The sequence below is a fragment of the Acinonyx jubatus genome, chromosome E2 (assembly GCF_027475565.1).
Source record: "Acinonyx jubatus isolate Ajub_Pintada_27869175 chromosome E2, VMU_Ajub_asm_v1.0, whole genome shotgun sequence".
In the NCBI taxonomy this organism is placed as follows: domain Eukaryota; kingdom Metazoa; phylum Chordata; class Mammalia; order Carnivora; family Felidae; genus Acinonyx; species Acinonyx jubatus.
Window position 1 is genome coordinate 31,858,067 of NC_069396.1, and position 21,873 is coordinate 31,879,939.

Consider the following 21,873-nt stretch of genomic DNA (forward strand, 5'->3'; position numbering starts at 1 on the left):
TGCCTCTAAACACAACCCAGTACACACGTGGTGCTAACTGTCAGGCATTCAGTCCAGGGCTTTAGAATTCCTCAGCCACGGGGAACTTTCTCTGGTTGCCTCTTCTGGGCCCATCTTCCTGCCAGGTCCCTGTCTCTTCATTGCTCTTGGGTATCCTTGCTTCTGATCCTTTGCTGGTCTCCCCCTCCCCTACTCGCTTCCTCTTCACTTATTTTCCTCTTTGTTTCTTTCCGGGCCCCTCATCATCTCACGCGAGGATCATCGTTTCAAAGCCAGAATGACCCATCAAGAGGAGTTTGATGTCAGTGCTTCCAGTAGCCATGACTCCTCGGGCACATGTAATTCATTCTTACTGGTCTTTCAGCACCACCCAGATTGTGGCTTTGTGCCACCTGTGTGCCCAGGACAGGTGCCGTCACTTAGGTGAGGAGTAAATCCCTGTCGGCTGGGGTTGACCTTGACCCAGTACTGCTGGGGATGGCTTTGGTTTTGATGTTCTCTAAGGCCAAGGTTTTAAACAAATGGCGCCTTGAGCTTTCTGGCACCTGCTGAACCATAGAATGTGAGAATGTCCAAATCAAGGAGATCCAGGTAACCCCCTCTGAACATGAAGAGCTGAGAACAAACCCTTTGAATCAGCAGGGCCAGCCTTGACAGAATTGTGCTGGAGACCCATTAACACCTTTTAGTCCTGTTTCATCCTGTTCTGCACTCCCTTCCCCATAATTCTTCTCCAAGAGCCTTTGTCTCTCTTCTCAGGGCTCTCATTCACTCTCAGGAATCAGAGAATCCCTCTGTCCAGAGCCTCTTTCTCTGAAGAGAGAGACAACAAAAGCTTCCCCACCCACCTGTCCTAATTCTCCTGTGCTCAGTAAGACCTGATCCAGTGAAACTAGTTCATGCTATACAGCTAAGGTGGATGAGAGTTTAAATAAGATCCCTTCAGGAGACCTCTCTGTTGTTGTTATTAGAATTTCTTTTTTAATCAGGAGACCTCTTTGGTTTTTTTTTTTTTAATGCTTATTTATTATTGAGACACAGAGTCAAAGCATGAGCATGGGAGGGGTGGAGAGAGGGGGAGACACAGAATCCGAAGCAGGTTCCGGGCTGTGAGCTGTCAGCACAGAGCCCGACGCAGGGGCTCAAACCTACAAACTGCAAGATCATGACCTGAGCCGAAGTCGGACGCTTAACCAACTGAACCACCCAGGCACCCTGAGACGTCTTTGTTTTATTCTAGGACTTCGGAGGCTTCCATTAAGACCTCAGCGGGCTCATGAGACCCTTTCTGGGTGCTCGTTCGTCATTTTATAGCGTTTTCACTGGGAGGCAGCATGCCCAGAGATTAAGCCCACGGGCCAACATTTAAACTGGGGCTCACCTCCTGCTTGCTAGCTGTGCAAACTTGGAGACGTACCTTAATCTCTCTGTCTCTGTTATTTCACCTATGAAATGGACATGATACTGATAGGTAAGCAAAGCAATAATTCAACAACAAACGTAAGGCTCAGTGACGTTGCGGTTTTATGATTGTTCTGTACGTGCATGGTCCTGTTTGTGAAGGTTAATGCTGGCGTGACTGCAGGAAATCAGCAGCTGCCTCGGAGTGTAGTCCGATCCAAGATGACCCAGTGCAGCCCAAGCAACCTCGTGGTACTCTGGAAAGCAAACGGGAAGTCTTGGTTTTGTGTATGAGGTACCCGGTTTCAGGAGGGCCTGCTTTTATTCCATCTTCCTCCCCAGCCCAGCTACCCCCTTAGTTCCCCTAGCGTAGCATATGTCTCCTTGCCTTTTACTGCTCCGCAGGCGCCTTCCCCACAGCCTGGCCAGGATGCACAGAGTGACACAGGATGTCAGTTGAGAAATGAGTGGTTAGTGGTGATGACAGGCCACACCGCAATTCTGTCGAGAAGCCCTCCCTGGAGGGGCCCCCGGGAGCAGGCGAGAAGCCCCACAATCTCCCTCTAATTTGTACCACACCAGGGAAGGGCAGGATGGCTCCCACATGAGGAAGATCCCTCCTGTTCACACACCCACAACCCATTGACGGAATTAACTCCGGAGACCGGCTCCGGAAACGTTTCCAAGGGAAATGATTAATAGTAAAAGGTTGGGATGCTTAAGAATGTAGCTTCACACGCTGCAGATCAAAACCCAGTGCCTGCAGCAGCAAATGATTTATATTCCACGGCAGTATCGTACCATCTGCCTTGTTCTGATCCAAATAACTGAGGCTGAGAAGTTATTTCATAGTAATATAGCTACCATCTATTTGGCTGGAATTATGTGCCAGGCCATATGCTAAAATCTGCATGGGTAACTTCTCTTGGAATTCCGACACTTGTCTTGTGTGGCATGTAGTGTTATTTCTTTTCGCCGATGAGGAAATCGCTCTGTTGGAGTGGGATCTGAGCCTGCCTCCAAAATCATGTCCTTAACCACAGCTCTATCTTGCCTCCTAATAGCCGATGTTCTGGAACCTGGTTGAATAACACAGGTTATTTAATCTGTGTTTTGGAGTCAAACCTACTATCTCAAGAGGAACTGGAAATTTTTTTCCTTCATACTCCATAATAGCCTTTTTTTAATCACTGTTCCTAGTACACTATACTACAATTACTTGGTTCTGACCTTGGATGTTCACCCTAGCTTGAACTTCCTGAGGATCTGGGGCCAGATGGTTTTAACATATTTACATTCTAAAGTCCATTACCCTCAACAGACATGAATGAAAGAATGATGAATGAATGAATGAATGAATGAATGAATACAAGTCCTTCTGACTCCCAGCCCAGTGCTCCATCCACCATTTTCTGCAGACTAGCCTTTTCTTGTGACCTTTATATGGTTTTTCTCTTGGGATTGTCAACAAATTGAACTAGAATTAACATTTCTTCATGAGGTTTAGGAATAATAAAACTAATTCTCCCTGAGATCTCACAGGACACTGACCAAGTTCACAAAACAAAGCATCTTGTTTTCTTTCTTATCTCCTGAGATACATGCAACTCCCTCTTACAGTGCAGTTGGTAGAAGGGAAAAAAAAATGATGATGATGCTCTCAGGCTATTTGAAAATATTGGCCAAACTATCACCTTCTTAAATGATTTTAAGCTACACATATAATTCTAGGACTGACATCCCCCAGTGATTTATACAATTAGGGGTGGTTCTCTCAGAGTCACTACTTAACATCCCTGTAATAACCCGACTGCATGAGCTTTGGGGGGCTGCTTCTAAGTGTCATGCTAAGCCACTTTAATCTACTGGTTGTGCCTCTGTCTTGTCTTTTTCTGATCATTTTCACATAAAGGTACTCATAGAATTTAGTTTTGTGTACTGTGCTATTCAATTAACATTGCAATACGAGCATTTGACAGGGTACTCTAAAGAGTTGGATGCCTCGATTTTAGTCTTTCTTAATATTTCCAAGTGATTGTATCATAATTTATTTAGCTTTTTCTCTATTGTAGGATATTTATGTTGTATCCAGTATTACAGTCGCACAACACAGCAATGTGATAAATAACCCCAAGGAGAGAGCTTTCTCTGAGCTTCTCTCTTTGGACTGTTTCCTTAGGGTCAATTCCCAGCAGCCTGCCATTTATTCTTGATAACTGGATTTGTGAACAAGAGATGAGCTCACCAGGGGACACCGAATAAGAGAAGAAAGTTAACTCACTAGTCCCTGAACACTTTGAAGATGATTATCTAGCCGAAATGCCTGCCCTAGTCCAGAGAAAATATTGCATTTTATTTTAATCTTTGTTTGCCAATATATTTTTATTCAAAAGCAGGACTCCCGTTGGAAAGAGTGAAGCAGAACAAATGTGTATAAAGGAGAAGTCAAGGACTAGCTTCCACCACAACCCCTCTATTCCCACCCCACCGTGATGACAGATTTGAACAGCTTGGTGTGCATCCTTCTACACATTTCTCCATGCGCATGCAAATAGACACACGCTTAGAAACGCATTTTTATTTATTTTAGTTTTTTTTACATTTTTTATTCTAGTTAAATCCAAGTTAGTTAGCATAGAGTGAAATGATGATTGTAGGAGTAAAATTTAGTGACTCATCACTTACATATAACACCCAGTACTCATCCCAGCAAGCGCCCTCCTTCACGCCCATCACCCACCTTGCCCATCCCCACCCACCCGCCACCCCTTCAGCAACCCCCCGTTTGTTCTCTGTATTTAAGAGTTTCTTACGGTTTACCTCTCTCTCTCTTTTTATCTTATGGTTCCTTCCCTTCCCCTGTGTTCATCTGTTGTGTTTCGTAAATTCCACATATGATTGAAATCGTATGATATTTATCTTTCTTTGACCAACTTGTTTCGCTTAGCACGATGTACTCTAGTTCCATCCACATTGTTGCATATGGCAAGATTTCATTTTTTTTGATCACGAAGCAATATTCCATTGTGTGTGTGTATGCATGTGTGTGTGTGTATATATATATATATATATGCATGTATGTATGTATATATGCATGTATGTATGTATATAGGTATAGATATAGATATAGATATAGATGATATAGATATAGATATTCTTTATGCATTCATCAATAGACATTTGGGCTCTTTCCATACTTTGGCTATTGTTGATAGTGCCGCTATAAACATTGGGGTGCATGTGCCCCTATGAATCAGCATACCTATATCTCTTGGATAAATACTTAGTAGTGCAATTGCTGGGTCATAAACACATTTTTTAAATACAAATGTAAACACATTTTTAAATACAAATAGGCTTTTATATATCACACTGTATTCTGGATAACTTATGTTATTTATTTATTTATTTATTTATTTTTGCATGTAACGATATACCATGGAAATCCTTTCAGGTCAATAAGTAAAGAGCTAGCTCATTCTTTATAAAAAACTGAGTAATATTCCATAATAGGAGGTTTCACAGTTTATTCAGCTATTTTTAAGTTCCATTTATTTAAACTAAACTAAAACAAAATTCACTCATTTCTCCCACCCCCAACTCCCTGCCTCTGACAACTACCAGTCTGCTTTCTGTATTTATGAGCTTGGTTTGTTTATTTTTAGATTCCACATATGACAGATCACATACAGTTATTTGTCTTTCTGTCTGATTTATTTTACTTAACCTTGAGGTTCATCCATGTTGTCACAAATGGCAAGATTTCTTTTTTTGATGAGTGAATAATATTTCATGACACACATGCACACACACACACACTCACACCACAATTTCTTTTTTTTTCCTATATCTTGTAATCACTATTGTAATTTCCTATATCTTGTATCGCTATTGTAAATAATGTTGCAATGAACATGGGGGAGGTGCATACATCTTTTTGAGCTATTGTTTGTTTGTTTTCCTTAGATAAACAGCCAGAAGTAGAATTGCTGGGTCATATGTTTTTCTATGTCTAATATTTTGAGGAACCTCTATATTGTTTTTCACAGGGGCTGCACCAATTTGCATTCCCGCCAACAGTGCACAAGGGCTCCCTTTTCTCCACATCCTCATCAAAACTTGATATTTCTGGTCTTTTTGATAACAGCCATTCTAGCAGGTGTGAGGTGATATTTCATTGTGGCTTTGATTTGCATTTCCTTGATGATTAATGATGTAGACCACTTTTTCACGTACCTATTGGCCATCTGTATGTCTTCTTTGGAAAAATTCAAGTCTTCTGCCCATTTTTAAGACAGATTGTTTTTTTTTTCTGACTTCTATGAGTTCTTTACATATTTTGGATATTAACCCCTCATTAGATATATAATTCACAAATATTTTCTCCCATTTTGTAGGTCGCTTTTTCATTTCGCTGATGGTTTCCTTTGCCCTGCACAGGCTTTGTAGTTTGACTTACTTCCACTTGTGTATTTTGGCTTGTGTTGCTTTTGCTTTAGGTGTCATAGTGCAAAAATGGTTGCCAAGACCCAGGTCAAGGAACTTACTGCCTATATTTCCTCCTAGGAGTTTTATGGTTTCAGGTCTTATGGTGAAGTCATTAATCCATTTTGAGTTCACTTTTGTGTATAGTATCAAGTAATGGTCCAGTCTCATTCTTTTGCATGTGGCTGTCCAGTTTTCCCATGGACAATGGATCTCCCAATGGAGATTGTCCTTTCTCCATTGTTTATTCTTGCCTCCTTTGTTGTAAATGAGGCATATATGTGTGGATTTATTTCTCTATTCTATTCCATTGATCTCTGTGTCTGTTTTTTTTAAATATTTATTTATTTTTGAGAGAGAGAGAAAGAGAGAGAGAGAGAGAGAGAGAGTGTGTGAGTGGGTGAAGGGCAGAGAGAGAGTGGGAGACACAGAATCTGAAGCAGGCTCCAGGCTCTGAGCTGTCAGCATAGAGCCTAATGTGGGGCTTGAATTCATGAACTGCGAGATCATGACCTGAGGTGAAGTCAGATACTTAACCCACTGAGCCACCCAGGTGCCCCATGTGTCTCTTTTTAAGCCAACACTATACTGTTTTCATTACTATAGTTTTGTAATATAATTTGAAATCAGGGAGCATGATGCCTTGAGCTTTGTTATTCTTTCTTAGGATGACTTTGGCTATCTGGGGTCTTTTATGGTTCATTCAATTCTAAGATTGCTCCATTTATATGAAAAATGCATTGGAATTTTGGTAGGGGTTGCCTTGAAGTTATATATTGCTTTGGGTAGTATGGACATTTAAAAATGTTAATTCTTCTAATCCATTCTAATCCAATAAATTTCTATTTATTTGGTGTCTTCTTCAGTTTCTTTTATTAGTTTATGAGTATTAGTCTTGCTGTTTTCATTGTACAGGTTTATCACTTCCCTGGTTAAATTTATCCCTAGGTATTATATTATATTTGATGCAATTATAAATGGGATTTTTTTCCTTCTTTTCTTTCTTTCTTTCTTTCTTTCTTTCTTTCTTTCTTTCTTTCTTTCTTTCCTTCTTTGATAGAGCGTGCAAATGGGAAAGAGGGGCAGAGGGAAAGAGAGAATCTCAAGCATGGAGTCTGACATGAGGCTCGATCCTACGACCCTGGGATCATGACCTGAGCCAAAATCAAGAGTCAGACAGATGCTCAACCAACTGAGCCACGCAGGTGCCTCATGGGTTTGTTTTCTTAACTTCTCTTTCAGATTGGTCATTATTAGTGTATGGAAGCACATATTTTTGCATATTGATTCTGTATCCTGCAATATTATTGAGTTCATTTATCAGTGCTTACAGTATTTGGATGAAAACTTTAGGGTTTTCTATATATAATATCACGTCACTTGCAAATAGTGATAATTTTACCTCTTCCTTTCCAATTTGGATGCCTATTATTATTATTATCTTTATTACTTAATTGCTCCATCCAGAACTTTTAATAGTAGGTTGAATAAAAGTGGAGAGAGTGGGCATCCTTGCCTTGTTCCTGATCTTAGAAGAAAAGCTTTTAGCTTTTTACTATTCAGTATGATGTTAACTGTAGGCTTGCCATATACGGACTTTATTATTCTGAGGTACACTCCCCCTCTACCCACTTTGTTGACCGTTTTTCTGATGAATTGATGTTGAATTTTGTCAAATGTTTTTTTCTGCACCTGTTGAGATGATCATATGATTTTTATCCTTTGTGTTGTTAATGGTGTATCACATTGACTGGTTTATGGATATTAAATCATCCTTGCATCTCTGGAATAAATCCTACTTGATCCTGGTATATGATTTTTTAATGTATTATTGAATTTGGCTTCCTAATTTTCTGTTGAGGATTTTTGCATCTATGTTCATCAGGGATATTGGCCTGTCATTTTTTTGTGTGGCCTCCTCATCCAGTTTTGGTATCAGGGTACTACTAGCCTTGTAAGTGAATTTGTAAGAGTTCCCTTCTCTTCTATTTTTGGAAGAGTTTCAGAACGACTGGGATCAACTCGTCTTTGAAAATTTGGCAGAATTTACCAGTGAAGCTGTCCTGTTTGTTGGACGGTTTTTGATGACTAATTCAGTCTCCTAACTAGTAATTTGTTAGTTCAGATTTTCTATTTCAGTATGTTTCAGTCTTGGCAGGTTGTATGTTTCTAGGAATTTATCCATTTCTTCTAGGTTCTCCCATTTGTTGTCCTGTCATTGTTCATTGTACTGTCTTATAATCTTTTGTATTTCTGTGACATCAGTTTTAACATCCCTTTCATTTCTGATTTTGAGTCCTCTTTTTTTCTTGGTGAGTCAAGCTGAAGATTTGTCAATTTTGCTTACCTCTTCAAAGAACCAGCTTTTAGTTCCATTGATCTTTTCTACAGTCTTTTTAGTATCCACTTCATTTATTCCTGCCCTAATCTTTGTCATTTCCTTCCTTCCACTAACTGTGGGCTTTGTTTCTCCTTTTGCTAGTTTCTTGAGGTGTCAGGTTGGGTTGTTTACTTGAGCCTTTTATTTCATGAGGTGGGCATTTATCGCTGTGAACATTCCTCTTAGAACTACTTTTGCTGCATCGCACAAATTTGGGTATGTGACACTTCCATTTTCATTTGTCTCAAGGCATTTTCTGATTTCTCTTTGGATTTTTTTCTTCGATCCATTGTTTATCCAATAGCATGTTGTCTAATTTTCACACATTTGTGAGTTTTAGTTCTCTTCATGCAGTTAACATCTAGTTTCATACCATTGTGGTCAGAAAAGATGCTTGATTATGATTTCAATCCTTTTAAATGGTTAGGACTTTTTTGGGGGCCTGACATTTAATCTATCTTGGAAAATCTTCCATGTGCACTTCAGAAGAATGGGTGCTATTGCTTTTGGATGGAATGTTCTAGAAATATCTGTCAAGTCCATCTGGTTAACATGTCATTTCCGGCCAGTGTTTCCTTCTTGGTTTTCTGCCTGCATTGAGATAAGTAGGATATTAAAGTCTCCAATTATTATTGTATCCCTATCAATTTTTCCCTTTAAGTCTGTTAATATTTGCTTGATATATTCAGATGTTGCTATGTTGGGTTTGTAAATGTTTATAAATGTTATATCTTCTTGTTGGATTTGCGCATTTATCATTATGTAACACCATCTTTTGTCTCTTATTACTATCTGTGTTGTAAAGTCTATTATGTGTGATATAGGTATAGTTAATCCAGCTTTCTTCTTGTTTCCATTTGCATGGAATATCTTTTTCCATTCTTTCACTTTCAGGCTGTGTGTGTCCTTGCATCCGAGGTGAGTGTCTTGTAAGCAGAATGTAGATGGGTCTTGTTTAACCCATTCAGCCACTCTGTCTTTTGATTGGAGAATTTAGTTCATTTTCATTTCAAGTAATTGTTTTAAGTTTATTTACTTAGAGAGAGAGAGAGCTGGAGAGGGTCAGAGAGAGAGAGAGAGAGAGAGAGAGAGAGTCCCAAGCAGGCTCCACACTAGTCGTGCACTGATGCGGGGCTTGAACTCATGAACCGCGAGATCATGGCCTGAACTGAAACCAAGAGACAGATGGTTAACTGACTGAGCACCCAGGCACCCACATTTAAAGTAATTTTTAAAAAATGTTTATTTATTTTTGAGGGAGAGAGAAAGAGAGAACATGCGCAGGGGAGAGGCAGAGAGAGAGGGAGACCAAAAATTTCTGCTCTGACAGCAGTGAGCCTGATGTGGGGCTCATGGGGGCTCGAACTCACAAAACATGAGATCGTGACCTGAATCGAATTCAGATGCTCAACTGACTGAGCCACCCAGGTGCCCCTAAAGCAATTATTGATAGGTCTCTGCTTATTGCCATTTAGTTCATTGTTTTTTGGCTGTTTTTGTAGCTCCTGTCTGTTCCTTGAGTCTTCTCTTACTCTTTTCCTCTGTGTTTGATGGCTTTCTTTAGTGGTCTGCTTATATTCCCTTCTCTTTATCTTTTGTGTGCTTACCTACTGTAGGTTTTTGCCTTGTGGCTACCCTAAGGCTTATATAAACAACTTCTATTGGTAACAGTCTATTTTAAGTTGATAACTTAAGTGTGATCCCACTGTAAAGCTCAACATTATTACTCCCTCTCATGTTTTACGTTTTTTATGTCACATTTTACATCTTTTTATCTTGTGAATCCCTGAACTAATTATTTTAATTATAGTTTTTACTACTTCTGTCTTTTAATCTTCATACTGGCTTTATAAGTGATTCATCCAGTATCTTTACTATATATTTACCTTTCCGGTGAGAAATATTCTTTCATATGTGTTCTTGTTACTCATTAGCTGCCTTTCTTTTCAGCTTAAAGAAATCCCATTAGCATTTCTTGTAAGGCCAGGTTAGTGGTAATGAACTCCTTTAGCTTTTGCGTGTTTGGAACAGTTATTTTTGAATGAATGGAAATTCAGGTTGTTTCCAGACAAAATTTCTACCGAGCTGTTAGAAAAAAAAAGTTCAAATTTAAATATCACTAGGATTATTTCCTCCTTCGTTCTTCTTAGCAATTCCTAATTATTTTCATGGGGCGTATGTGTCTTCTTAACTGGGCACATCGATGCCTATGTCTGATGACTGTCACGGAATGCAGAACTCAGTGCAGCCCTTCTTGAATTGCCAGGTTTATTTTACAGTTTATATTGCAGGATGGGCCTTATTTGGGTTGCGACGAACATTTATTGAGCGTCCACTATGGCGTTCCAGCAGATACAGGTGGAGAACAGAGAACCACAAAGAAACAAAGAAAAACGATGTTGGGACAATAAGGAAGTCAGTCTCTCTAGATCAAAGGGGCTTGTGTAACGAACGACTTAGTTTTACTTAAAGGAAGGTGGATTAATGCCACCTAGTGATGCCTTCAAAGGAAGTAGTAGTCTTTGGGAGAGATAAACCCACGTACAGATGACACAAGGCAAGGAATGAAAATTGGGACATAGGACAAGTTAAGCGTAAGGATTGAGTATGGAAGTACCTAGCCGCAAGCCTCCCCCCAGGATACCCACTGCAATATTTAGAGCGGTCTACATTAAAAAAAAAAAAAAAAAAGATCACGTTGGGGTGAAGGTGCAGGGCAGCGTTACAAAACACTCTTTGGAGTCAGTAGGGTTTCCTGCTCATGTACCCAAGCATCAGTGTCTAGCTTAACTCTAATCGCAGTTATGTAGCAGACAGCAGACCAGCTTTGGAGCTACAGACACCTAGGTTCAACTCCGTGACTCATTGGTTCATCTCTCCTTTTGCTCACGAGGCACCAACCCTAGGCAAGGGACTGTGCGGGCGTTGTGGATACAGCAGAGAACAAGATGACATCCCCGCCCTCTTGGGATGCTCATACTAGTGGAGGAGAACGGATAATGAGCACGAGCCTTCAGCTAGTGTTGAAAGCTATAAAGACAACACGAAGGGGGGATGTGATGGAGAGGCCTGAAGGAGGAGTCCAGGCCAGACCGGATGATGAGAAAGGCCCGAAGGTGGCGGGACCTGCCTGAGTGGAAGGAGCAGGTCACGCACACGCATCTGCGGGGACAGCCTCCAAAGCAGAGGGAACAGGCGTGGTGTGCACGGGCACAGAGAGAAAAAGCCTGCGTGGCCAGGACGTGGGAGGGGAAGAGGCGAGTGGTATGAGGTCAGAGGCAAGATCAGATAGGAGAGTCCGGATTTTATTTTCACTGCAGTGAGAATCCATGGGGTGTGATGGGAAAGTGGTGGGTGGCAGGATGGGGGGGCGTGATGTAATCCAATTTAAACCTTCCAACTCCTGTTCTGATTGCCGTGCTGGAAACAAATCACGGAGAGGCAAGCGTGGACGCAGAGTGAGCCACGGGGGGGGGGGGGGGGTTCATGCTATGGACCAGGTTGGACATGATGGTGGCCTCAGCCCTGGTAATGACAGGGAGATGACAATTCCCGAAGCCATGAGCCTCCCATAGGCGGCAACTTTACCTCTCAAAGCCCGATGTGTGTTCATCTGTGAAGCCGGGATGCCATTGGGAGGGGCATTCTGGAACTTGTACGCCAACACCTAGTACAATGCCTGGCACACGGTCCGTGCTCCCTGCGTGGCACCGACACTCACTCTGCTCTACCTCACTTTGGCTCGTTTGCAAACAATGAGGAGTGGTGGGTAATCTCCAGAGGCTGATAGGACGCTGACCATTCTAATGGATTCGAATGAGATGAAAACCCAGGAGGAAACAACAAAAAAGAAAAAAAAAATACAAGGAAATTTACATCGAGGTGTTGAAGAAGGTCCCAAGAAGCAAACGCAAATGGTGGTTTTGATTCCTGTCCATGCGATGGTCACGTACCTCAAGGAGCTGTGCACACAATCGCTAAACTTAGGGAATCCTATTAACGAGGGACAGAGAGATAGCGGGCAGAATGGGGCTTTCTGTTTTTATCCCCCCCCCCCCCAATGGTCTGCGAGTGGGAGAGGCCCTTTATGTCCCTGGTAAACATGAGCTTCTACTGCAGGTGTTTGAGTTTATCACAGAGAGGAAATGACTTTTTTTACACCTAATTTAATCTGAAGCTATTCACAGTTTAAAATGTTTAGTAACGGTGACCTTTTTAATGACTAACACATTGCAGGTGGTCCTGTTGTAGCCAGCAGTTAACGTTTGCCATCAGAAAGAGAGGGAGAGAGAATTAAATGACCACTCCATGGCAGTTGTCTTTGCCTTGCAGGGTTCAAAGGACAGCTGGTTCTGAAGGGGGCCATAGTTACGAGTCTGTGAAAAAAAAAAGATGGGGTCATTGCTCCTCAATGGGAGAGCAACTCTCCTTTTCTTGGTCTTTCTTGGAACTGAGGTTTGGGCAGAACGTCTCAGAAAGAACCACAAACCGGGTATCGCTAGCTGTTTTGTTTTTCAAAGGACAGATGGGTCTGTGATATTCCAATGGCCAACAACGGACAAGGAATTGTTTTGGTTGCTGACCGTTGGCTGAATTCTTGGACTTTTCCCACCATCTCGCACGAGACTGGGGGGTCCATGGGATGTCCGGGGAAGAACTACCATTGCAGATGAGTGACGGAGGCCCAGGGCGAGAGAAGAAGGAATCGACCCAGTGGCTTATGGCAGATCTTATCCCACACACCAGCTCGCTTGACAATGTACTAGATCCCATGCACCCGCAAGGGGCTTTCGTTCTCAGTCAATCCCAAACGCGGTGATCGGCTGGGCTGCTTGATTATCCAAGTGGCTTAGATAAGGGCCCATAGCTTGTGTCTAAGTCACCTTTCAGGGCTCTTGCATCTGTGTCAACACCCTAAGAGTTCTGCTTTATGGAGACCAGAGCGGTTCATATGTCAAGGCAAAAGTATCCCGAGTGTGTACTTGGCCCACAGGGCAGTGCGGCCTCGGTGTCCGCAAACATCACCTTTAGTTTAAAACTAAGGAAGCAGATACCTAATGCAGTGTCTTGACTCTCCCAGGAAGCCCTCTCTGGAGTGAGGGTGTCTCTGTCCTTTAAGCAGTGGGTTTCACTGTTTTAGCCTTTTCCTTCCTCCTCCTGGCCCCCACGCCTAATAGCTCCTGGAGACTATGCACACCCCCGCCCCCACTTTTATGGGAAGAAGCAGCTTTGGGGCCCAGGAGAGTCTGCTTTGCTGACTGGCACCTTACGCCTCACCATGAGCACGGGTTCCCCATCCTGGGTGATTTGCATGGCACCTGTTTGCCCAGCCCTACGAATTTTATTCTGAAGTCATTAACATCCCCCCCAGTCATTTGTGTTGGGAGTCAGACTTCTGAGCTCTGTGTTCACCGAACTGATTCTGGCTCACTGTCTTGTTAGGTTGCTGGGACCACAAGAGTGCTTATAACAGAAGCCTTCTTACTGTTTACACCTAAGGAAGTGTAGAGGAGGTGGAAAGACAGAGGTCTGCTGGTATGTTCTCAGGGCTTCTAATGAGACATCAGTTGGTTCTAAGGAACCTGCATGGTCTTTAATTTTTTCCACACACGTGCCGAGGACTAAAGCCATTCAGTGTCACACATGAGGCTTCGTCCTCAAGTGCACCCTCTTTCAGAGGTTTTCCTGTATCCCACCCCCTTTCTCTTAGTCATTATTGTTTAAAAAAATCATTCAATTCTAAAAAAATAGACTGGGATGGTGGTTGCACAACTCAGAAAAATCCACTAAAAATCACTTAATTCTACACTTCAAATGTGAAGGAAAGTTAACTTCAAAAATTCTGAGCCCAAACATTAAAAAAATTAAAAGAAGAAGAAGAAGAAGAAGAAGAAGAAGAAGAAGAAGAAAGGGGAGGAGGAAGAGGAGGAGGAGAGGAAGAAGAAGAGAAAGAAGAAGAATGACACCTGGGCGACTGACTTCAGCCCAGGTCATAATCTCATGTTCTGTGGGTTCGAGCCCTGCATGGGGCTCTGTGATAACAGCTCAGAGCCTGGAGCCTGCTTCCAATTCTGTGTTTCCCTCTCTCTCTTCTCCTCCCTCCTTTTGATTGTGTTCTACCAAAAATAAATAAACATTCAAAAAACTTTTTTTAAAATCTGAGCTCTACGCAATTACATTTGGTGCATTTTTTCCCTTCACGTTCTCTCTACCTCAGCAAGAGAGTTTATAAAATGAAAAACTCACCCATAAACAAAAAAAAGATACTGGAGAACGCAAATTTGCATTTCGTGCCTTATTAAAATTACATCTCCCCGACAAAATGTCAGAAACAGAAAAGGTGGTTCATTTATAGAGCATCTTTTCTTTGGCTTGCTAGTTATACCAGAATCTTTAGGCTGTTAGGGGGAATCAGAATTGAATATGATGTATCAACAGACTCAAAATAATACGAGAAAATAAAACTACATGTTTCAAAATATAGGCAATGAACTGTTCTTCCCTGGCGACATTGCATGTGTTTCTAAAGGTTATATTAGTGATCAATGTACGTGGTGTCGCTTATTCATATTTAAAATGGTGTAAGGAAACAAATCGAAAAACATTTGAATTCTCTCCTTCACCCTACCACATTCTCACCCTGAACGCTCTTTTTTTCCCCCCTGAGCTCAAGAACAGTTAAAGTTGGTACCTATATTAATGTGAGTACTTTATTGTCCTGAAATTACGGCTTTTGAAGTTTCTTCCTTTCTGAAACAAAAAAGAAAAACCATGGTTGACATCAAAGAGGAGGAATTCTCCTCACTAGCAATTATGGTCCCTTAATGTTACTCAATATCCACCCCGTTGCAAACTGCCTTTGCTTTTTGTAACATGTACTTATTTTGATCAACACCTTTAGAAAAAGTACCTAAAAGTACCCAACTACCTATAAAACCCTTGCTGGATTCTTCCCGGTGGTGGTTGTTGTGAATCAAAATACCCCTTAATAATGCATTCTGCCATATATGATTGTGGGTGTTTTTTTCTTTTAAAGAAAACATTTAATTACTATTGGAGAGTTCTAACTGTTAGCTGTGAGTTACCAGATGTGAAACCAGACACAAGGGTGAGATTTTACAATTTCAGCACAGCTGCTTACGACCAAATCTGGTTTAGGACACCGTCGATGGATTTAAAAACATTACATTTATATTAAAAATAGCAGGGCCTCATATGCAGCCCAGCTGAAGGTCTTCTTGGCAAACTTGTTAAAATCAGAACGAGTCCCCCAATCAAAGTCCCAAAGCAGCCTGTATGCAGGGGCCAGTGACACGGGCTGTCACTGCCTGCCCCCCCCCCCCCGCACCCCGACCCCCCCACCCGAACACTCTCATGGAGACACATGTGTCTGGGCCTTTTGTCCGAATTCTAAATTAAACCTCCGATCCTTTTCATTTGTATGTTATGTGCGCTCAGCGCCAGAATGTGAAGGCTTAAAAGGCATCAGCAGTTTGTGCAGCCTTGAAAACCTTCGCTTGCTGCACCGAAGATTTAAGACAAAGGTGTTGTTTCGTCTCTCTGCCCACCCCCCTGCACCCCCCACCCGCCCCGGCATTTGAGTTGTTACAGTGGAAGAAGAAAATAGCTCTCCAAAGCTTATTTTTTTCTCCCTCTCCCCACGCTCCCCCCATGGGTTCCTGAATCGGCAGCTGTTATTCTGGGCCAAATTGTCGCCATGCTTCGCGGAGCGTGCGGAACCAGGCAGGGCAGCTGAAATAACTGTGAGATGCTGGGGACCTGGACCCCCGCGCCCCGCGCATTGGAGAGCCGGCCTTGGCCTCGCCTCCATTTCTGCCGCTATTTCAACAAGAGTTTCCGAGCGTTCCCAGGGTAGCGGGAGGACATGGAAGACCCTGTCGGCATCTGTGAGTCTGAAGCACTCTTGGAGTGCTGACCCTTGAAAACCTGCGCCCCGCCCCGCAGGAAGTTACACGAGGACAGCGTTCAAATGCATCCAGACTGTACAACAGGATACCCGGTGAAGGGCCAGCCTGGAGCCTTCTCTCCCCAGACCCTCTATGTACAGCCACCACACCCCCCTCTCAGGAACCTAAGACTTTTTTGCACCCTCTCCATTTTTTCCCTATACACGGGCATGTGTGTCTGAGCGTGACTTCATGTGTGTGTGTGTGTGTGTATACATATGTATATATAGACATATGTATGTAAATCGTGCGTGCATGTAGGTATATGTAAATCGTGCGTGCGTGCGTGCGTGTATTATGTAAATTGAAGCAAACCGTGCACATTGCTCTGTACCTCCCCCGTCACTTCCTAGGGTGTCTTGAGAGCTTCCCAGATCAGGTCAAACAGCTTCCTCCTTCTTTGTAAGGTGATACAGTTTTTGATCAAATGGACATTTGGGCCATATTCCGTTTTGTTCTTACTGCACACGGCGTTAACGACGCACATCCTTCTTCGGGTATCTCTGTTCGTACCTGTGAGTGTCTCTGAAGGACGAGTTCCTAGAACTAGAATTGTTGGCTTAACAGGTGTGCCTATACATCTTTCAAAAGTACATCGATCCACGCCTGCGTGCGTGCTTGTTGCCGACAGTCTTTTGGTTGTTTTGGTTTTAAAGTGACGGGTCCACACTGAGATGCCCTCGGTACAAACAAACTGTGCTCCCCTCCGGTTTGAAGCTTCGGGGCCCCCTCAACATAAATATGCCACCCACGCGCACACCCACGAGCTCACGCGTGCACTCATAGGCTCACTCAGTCTCACTAGTATTTTGGGAGTTTTTCATATAGGTATGTGGGATGTCTCCATCACGTTGTCAGCCAACGATACCAAAACTGGACTTAAAATGTTAGGATTGCCGGTATCTGCAGGTGTGACTATTTCTTATTCTGGGGACCCTTTTTAGGGCTTGACTCCTGCCTCCTGGCTCCGTACTGACGCTCCTCATCTCCCCAGCCCCCTCCTGCAGCTGCAAAACATGGGCTGAGCAGGCTACAAAGAGCACCACCCTGGGGTTACCAGCCTTGTGCTGGGACAGACAAATGGTAACAGAGCCGGTCTTTGCCACAAGTCAGTTTCCGCATGTCCCGTGGAAAGGTGACAGCAAATCTCTAGTGCTGAGTGGGGACGGGACGGGTTTCAGCGTGTGTCCCCTGCTTGTCTGCAGCCTTCACTCCATCCTGTTTCGCTATGAACATTCTGAGTAAATCCATTTCGGTCACGAAGCTTAACGGGGGTGGTGGCCAGAAGTGGAGGAGGCTGAATGAGGCTAAAAGGGTAAAATTTCATTTCAGTCCAAAGACAAGCCCTTTGTATATGTCCGCTTGAAGAATTGGAATTTCTTGGGAGGTACAGATAAGTAAATGCTGGGGTGAACTTGAGGAGGTCACTTCCCCTGGTCTCGGGGAAGGAGAGTTTTCACCTGTACGAGGAGTGGGATTTGACCACATCATCAGTTCCCAGAGTATGTTCCATGGTACCCTCTTTGGAAGCATTCTCCCTGAGAATATAATTTTATAGTTAAATAATTTGAGGAAAACGCTTCATTTCAGCACCTCCTGGAGATTCCGGAAGTTTAGCAAGTTAAGGACTGAGCAGTCCTTCAGCAAAGAACCATTAGCTTTTCTTAGTTCAGTGTTTCCCAGTCGTATTTGACAAAAATTGTTTTTGTGGATCCCTTATTAACGTTCTTTAGAGCCCACTCTGGGAAATACTGGACGTTCTCCGGGGGAACTTCTAGTTTGAATATTCTGCAGTGAACTGATCAGTTGTTGCTAGTTCTTGTAGACCAGTCCTCGCTCCCCCTCAGTTACTACGAGCCTGTCTGTCACCACTTCTCACCCTGTGTCCGAAATCTGTCTCCTCAGCTGGCCCGGGGGGGTACTGGCCCCACCCACAGCACCAGGGCCTGCACACAGTAGGCGCTCGACAAATGCCTGCTGTTGGGCAGAAATCACTGCCTGTTGGCTTTGAGGTTTGGCCTCTGTTGGGTGCGTGTAGATTTAGGGAGGGATCTGACGGAAAGGAAAAAAATAATGGGGGAGGGGCGAGGAAGGAGAGCTAGAGGAGGGGTGGGGATGGGGGGAGGAAGACACAAGGGAACAGAGAGAGGAAAAAGAAGAAGAAAGAAACTTAAAAAGAATCTGGCTGTGCACGGAGGGCAGATCAGGAGGGGGGCTTGGAAAACGCGTAAAATATATGTGGCATTCTGCGGGACTGACCGTGAGCTGGAGGAAGGACGCGTATCTTGTGCTCTGGCTCTGCTTTCTAACAGTAGCACCACCTGGCCCATAGCAGGTCTTTATTCATATTCACTAAGTGACTAAATAACGACCATAACAATAGCTAGCATGTATTGAGCTATGTCGGTGGGCTAAACTTTTTATGTGCATTATCTTATTTATAACAGCCCCACGAGCTGGATGATAACCCATTTCTCAGATGCGGGAACTGAGGCTCAGAGAGCCAAGTTACCTGCCCAATGCACAGGAACTCAAGGTAGCGGGACTCTAGATCCTCTGACCTCAACTATATGTTAATACCTGCACGGGGAAGTGTGCCTTCATCTCAGGGACATGGCACCTGACCACACTGCTTCCCCCCAATCCAAGGAGAACTTTCTCTTTGAAGGAAATGAAAACTGAAACCCATTCTTCCATGGGAAAGACAACACATTTTCTGTGTCCCCCCCCCCCACTCCAGTTTTTCTCAGTAAGAACAATATGAATGCCTACGGGGAAGGCGAAGGTCGAAAAGAACAGCTCTGTGCTGGCAGGTGTCTGTTTCCCTTACATCTAAGAGACTCTCCACTGACTGTTGGTATGAGCAGCCACTAAAGGTTTTGTCCCAGGCAGCCACCCCAGGCTCTCTTACATCCTGTCTGGGGACATGGTATCAATACTGGGCTGCAAAGTGGGTCATTTCTCAAGCAGGACTTCAGCATGTTGAGGGGGCAAGATGGTCTACACTTTCCCATCGGCTGAAATACCCCACTCCTTCCCCATTCCCACCGCCTAACACCCACCAGCCACCTTGACTCCTTCTCCTGAGGCGTCTGGCTTCTACAGTTAGAGAACCAGGGTGAAAACCCTGCCAGGGGAGGAGTTGATTTAGAAAAAAGCCTCCAAATTGCAGGGGGGGGGGTTGTTTTCTTTTTGTTTTTTTGTCTTGTTTCAAGATATGAGCATCTAAAGTCTAAACGCTCAAAGACCTTGGTACCTTTGCCATGTCTGTGGAGGGTCAGCTTGCCTCTTCCAATATAATTTCCAATATTGCCTCTTCCAATATAATTTCCGTGGAATCAAAGTCCCAATTAGACCCGCTGAGCAGTCCTGCCTGATCACTCAACTGACTCCCAGACCTCCCCACTTCTCTGTTTCTCGGCCTTTGGGATGTATGTCAGCATTAACCTGTTAGTTTCTCGTGCTTTCATGGAAACATCTGGACTTGGATAAGGAGGGCAGGGAATAGTTTAAAGAAGGTCCAAGAGGTTAATTGACCCCCATGATAGAGAATGGAGACCAATACATGCTAGCTATTATTGTTACGGCTGGTATTTATTCACTGAACAACTTTTTTTTTTTCCCACTAAGCAACTTTTAATGAGCACCTGCTTTGGGCCAGGTGGTGTCCCTATTATTCGTATCAGAAAGTGGGTGTGAAGAGCACAGACAGGCAGACGGAGAATGAGACTCACTTGGAGGAGACAGAGGAAAGGGACCAGGAGATCTGCCAAGCTAAGCGGGATTGAGCAGCTGGAGGATGAGGTGACTTTGCTGGATGCGTGTCCTAGAGCGCAGTTCCTCCTTATCTTTTCAAGAGCCTTTTGTGATGATTTAAATTGCATTTTGATTCTCTGAATGTTAGACGGCCTTTTACAACGTCGTCATTATAGACGGTCACGAGGCAGCTCCTATCGTTAGTCTAATAGGTCGAGTGACCTGCTTGGAAATGTTCTCCCTGACCCCTGCCTCGCTTTCTCCTTCCTCCAGCGCTCTGGGCTTGGTGCAACGGCTTCTGGAATGAGGAAGGGTTCGGTGTTCAGGGAGGGGAGGCATCAGGACAAAGGAGGAGTTCGACCCTCTGTGCCTTTCTTGACTTTCATCCCCATCAGTTTTCCTGTCTCCGGTTTGTTCTACGGCTCTCTCTCGTCTTCTTAATCACTTTCATATTCCACTTTCCAATTCTCCTCCCTTCCCTTTTTCCTTTCTCTCCTCAGACTCCTCAATTTTCCCATTATTTTCCATTTCTGGTGCTCTCCTTCCCCTTAGTCTCCCCCACCCCCCACCTTATTCTCCTTGTATCTCTCCTCTCCTTACCTTCTGTTCATTTTCACTTTTCTTTCCCAGGTTTTCTGTGTTTCCCTTCAGCCTGACAGCCCACGTGGGCGGTGCCTTTGCTCACTGGTGGTATCCAAGGCTCAAGTGGTAAAAACAAAACAAAACAAAACAAAACAAAACGAGTTCGTCATTAAGTAAGCATTTGCCATAACACCCCCCCACCCCCAATGAAGTCTAGAGGTTCAGCGACTTAATCGCCTCTGTGTAAGATCAAATCACATTTCTCCCATGACGCTGTTACCAGAAAACATGATTGATGTGCGAGGAAGTCACTATGAAGTAGAACGAAGTCTCCGCTTTACAAAGCAAACATCTTAGAACTCTCAACTCACTCAGGATATGGCAAATCCTACCCAGGCCTTGCCTGAGTAATGGAGCAGGCACTCCTGAAAAGCTGTAATTCTGGAAGACCCAGCAGATGGAGAGGGAAGATGTCCGAAATTCCAGAGTGTTGAAGGCATGAAGTGTGGCAAACCTGACCACATAGCTACTGGGATTTTGTAACCACGTAGGGCCCTGAGGTGGGAAAGGGGAGACCCCCATACAAATCACACATCTGCTTCTAGGCCTCCAAAGCTACAACTCAGAAGCAGGGACTTGGGATTAGATGATCTCTGGGATCCCTCTCAATGTCCTACAATGGTACGATGGTTCATGTACATGGCCAGTTCCTACCTAAAATAATGAATGGGCAGGTTTGGAGCTGATATGCTGCCGTCTGCCCAGCATTGACTCTGGTTCTGTCTACCACACCATTGTTCTTACTCTTAGAAAGCTTGTCTAATTTCGTGGGGGTTGGGAAGCAGGTGAGAAAATTGAGTGATTAAGAAAAAGAGGAGTTTTAACTCAGCATAAGAAAGGAAGGAAGGGAAGGAGGAAGAGAGAGAGCAAGCAAGAAAGAATGGAAGGAAAGAAGCAAGAAAGGGAGAAAGAAAGAAAGAAGAAAGAAAGAAAGAGAAAAAGAGAGGGAGGGAGGAAGAAAGGGAGAAAAAAAGAAAAGGAAAGAAAGAAAGAAAGAAAGAAAGAAAGAAAGAAAGAGAAAGAAAGAAAAAGAGAGGGAGGGAGGAAGAAAGGGAGAAAGAAAGAAAAGGAAAGAAAGAAAGAAAGAAAGAAAGAAAGAAAGAAAGAAAGAGAAAGAGAGAAAAAGGGAGGAAGGAAGAAAGGGAGAAAGAAAGAGAGGGAGGAAGAAAGGAAGAAAGAAAGAAAAAAAAAAAGAAAAGAGAAGAAAAGAAAAGAAAGAAGCAGTGGGTAACTTTCAACTGA

At 43.5% G+C, this 21,873-nt stretch overlaps 1 long non-coding RNA gene across 2 annotated transcripts; it reads right to left on the reverse strand.

The window, feature by feature from the left end:
- Positions 1-1,163: 1,163 nt before the first annotated feature.
- LOC128313253 (uncharacterized) lies at positions 1,164-21,528 on the reverse strand. 2 transcript variants are annotated; one of them, XR_008293694.1, is made up of 3 exons: positions 20,590-21,528; positions 14,958-15,016; positions 1,164-1,658 (listed from the first exon to the last, which is right to left on the reverse strand). It is a non-coding gene; the product is annotated as an uncharacterized LOC128313253 (long non-coding RNA). The 2 variants fall into 2 exon arrangements; XR_008293695.1 differs by lacking the exon at positions 1,164-1,658 and adding an exon at positions 12,316-12,642.
- Between the last annotated feature and the right edge of the window lie 345 nt (positions 21,529-21,873).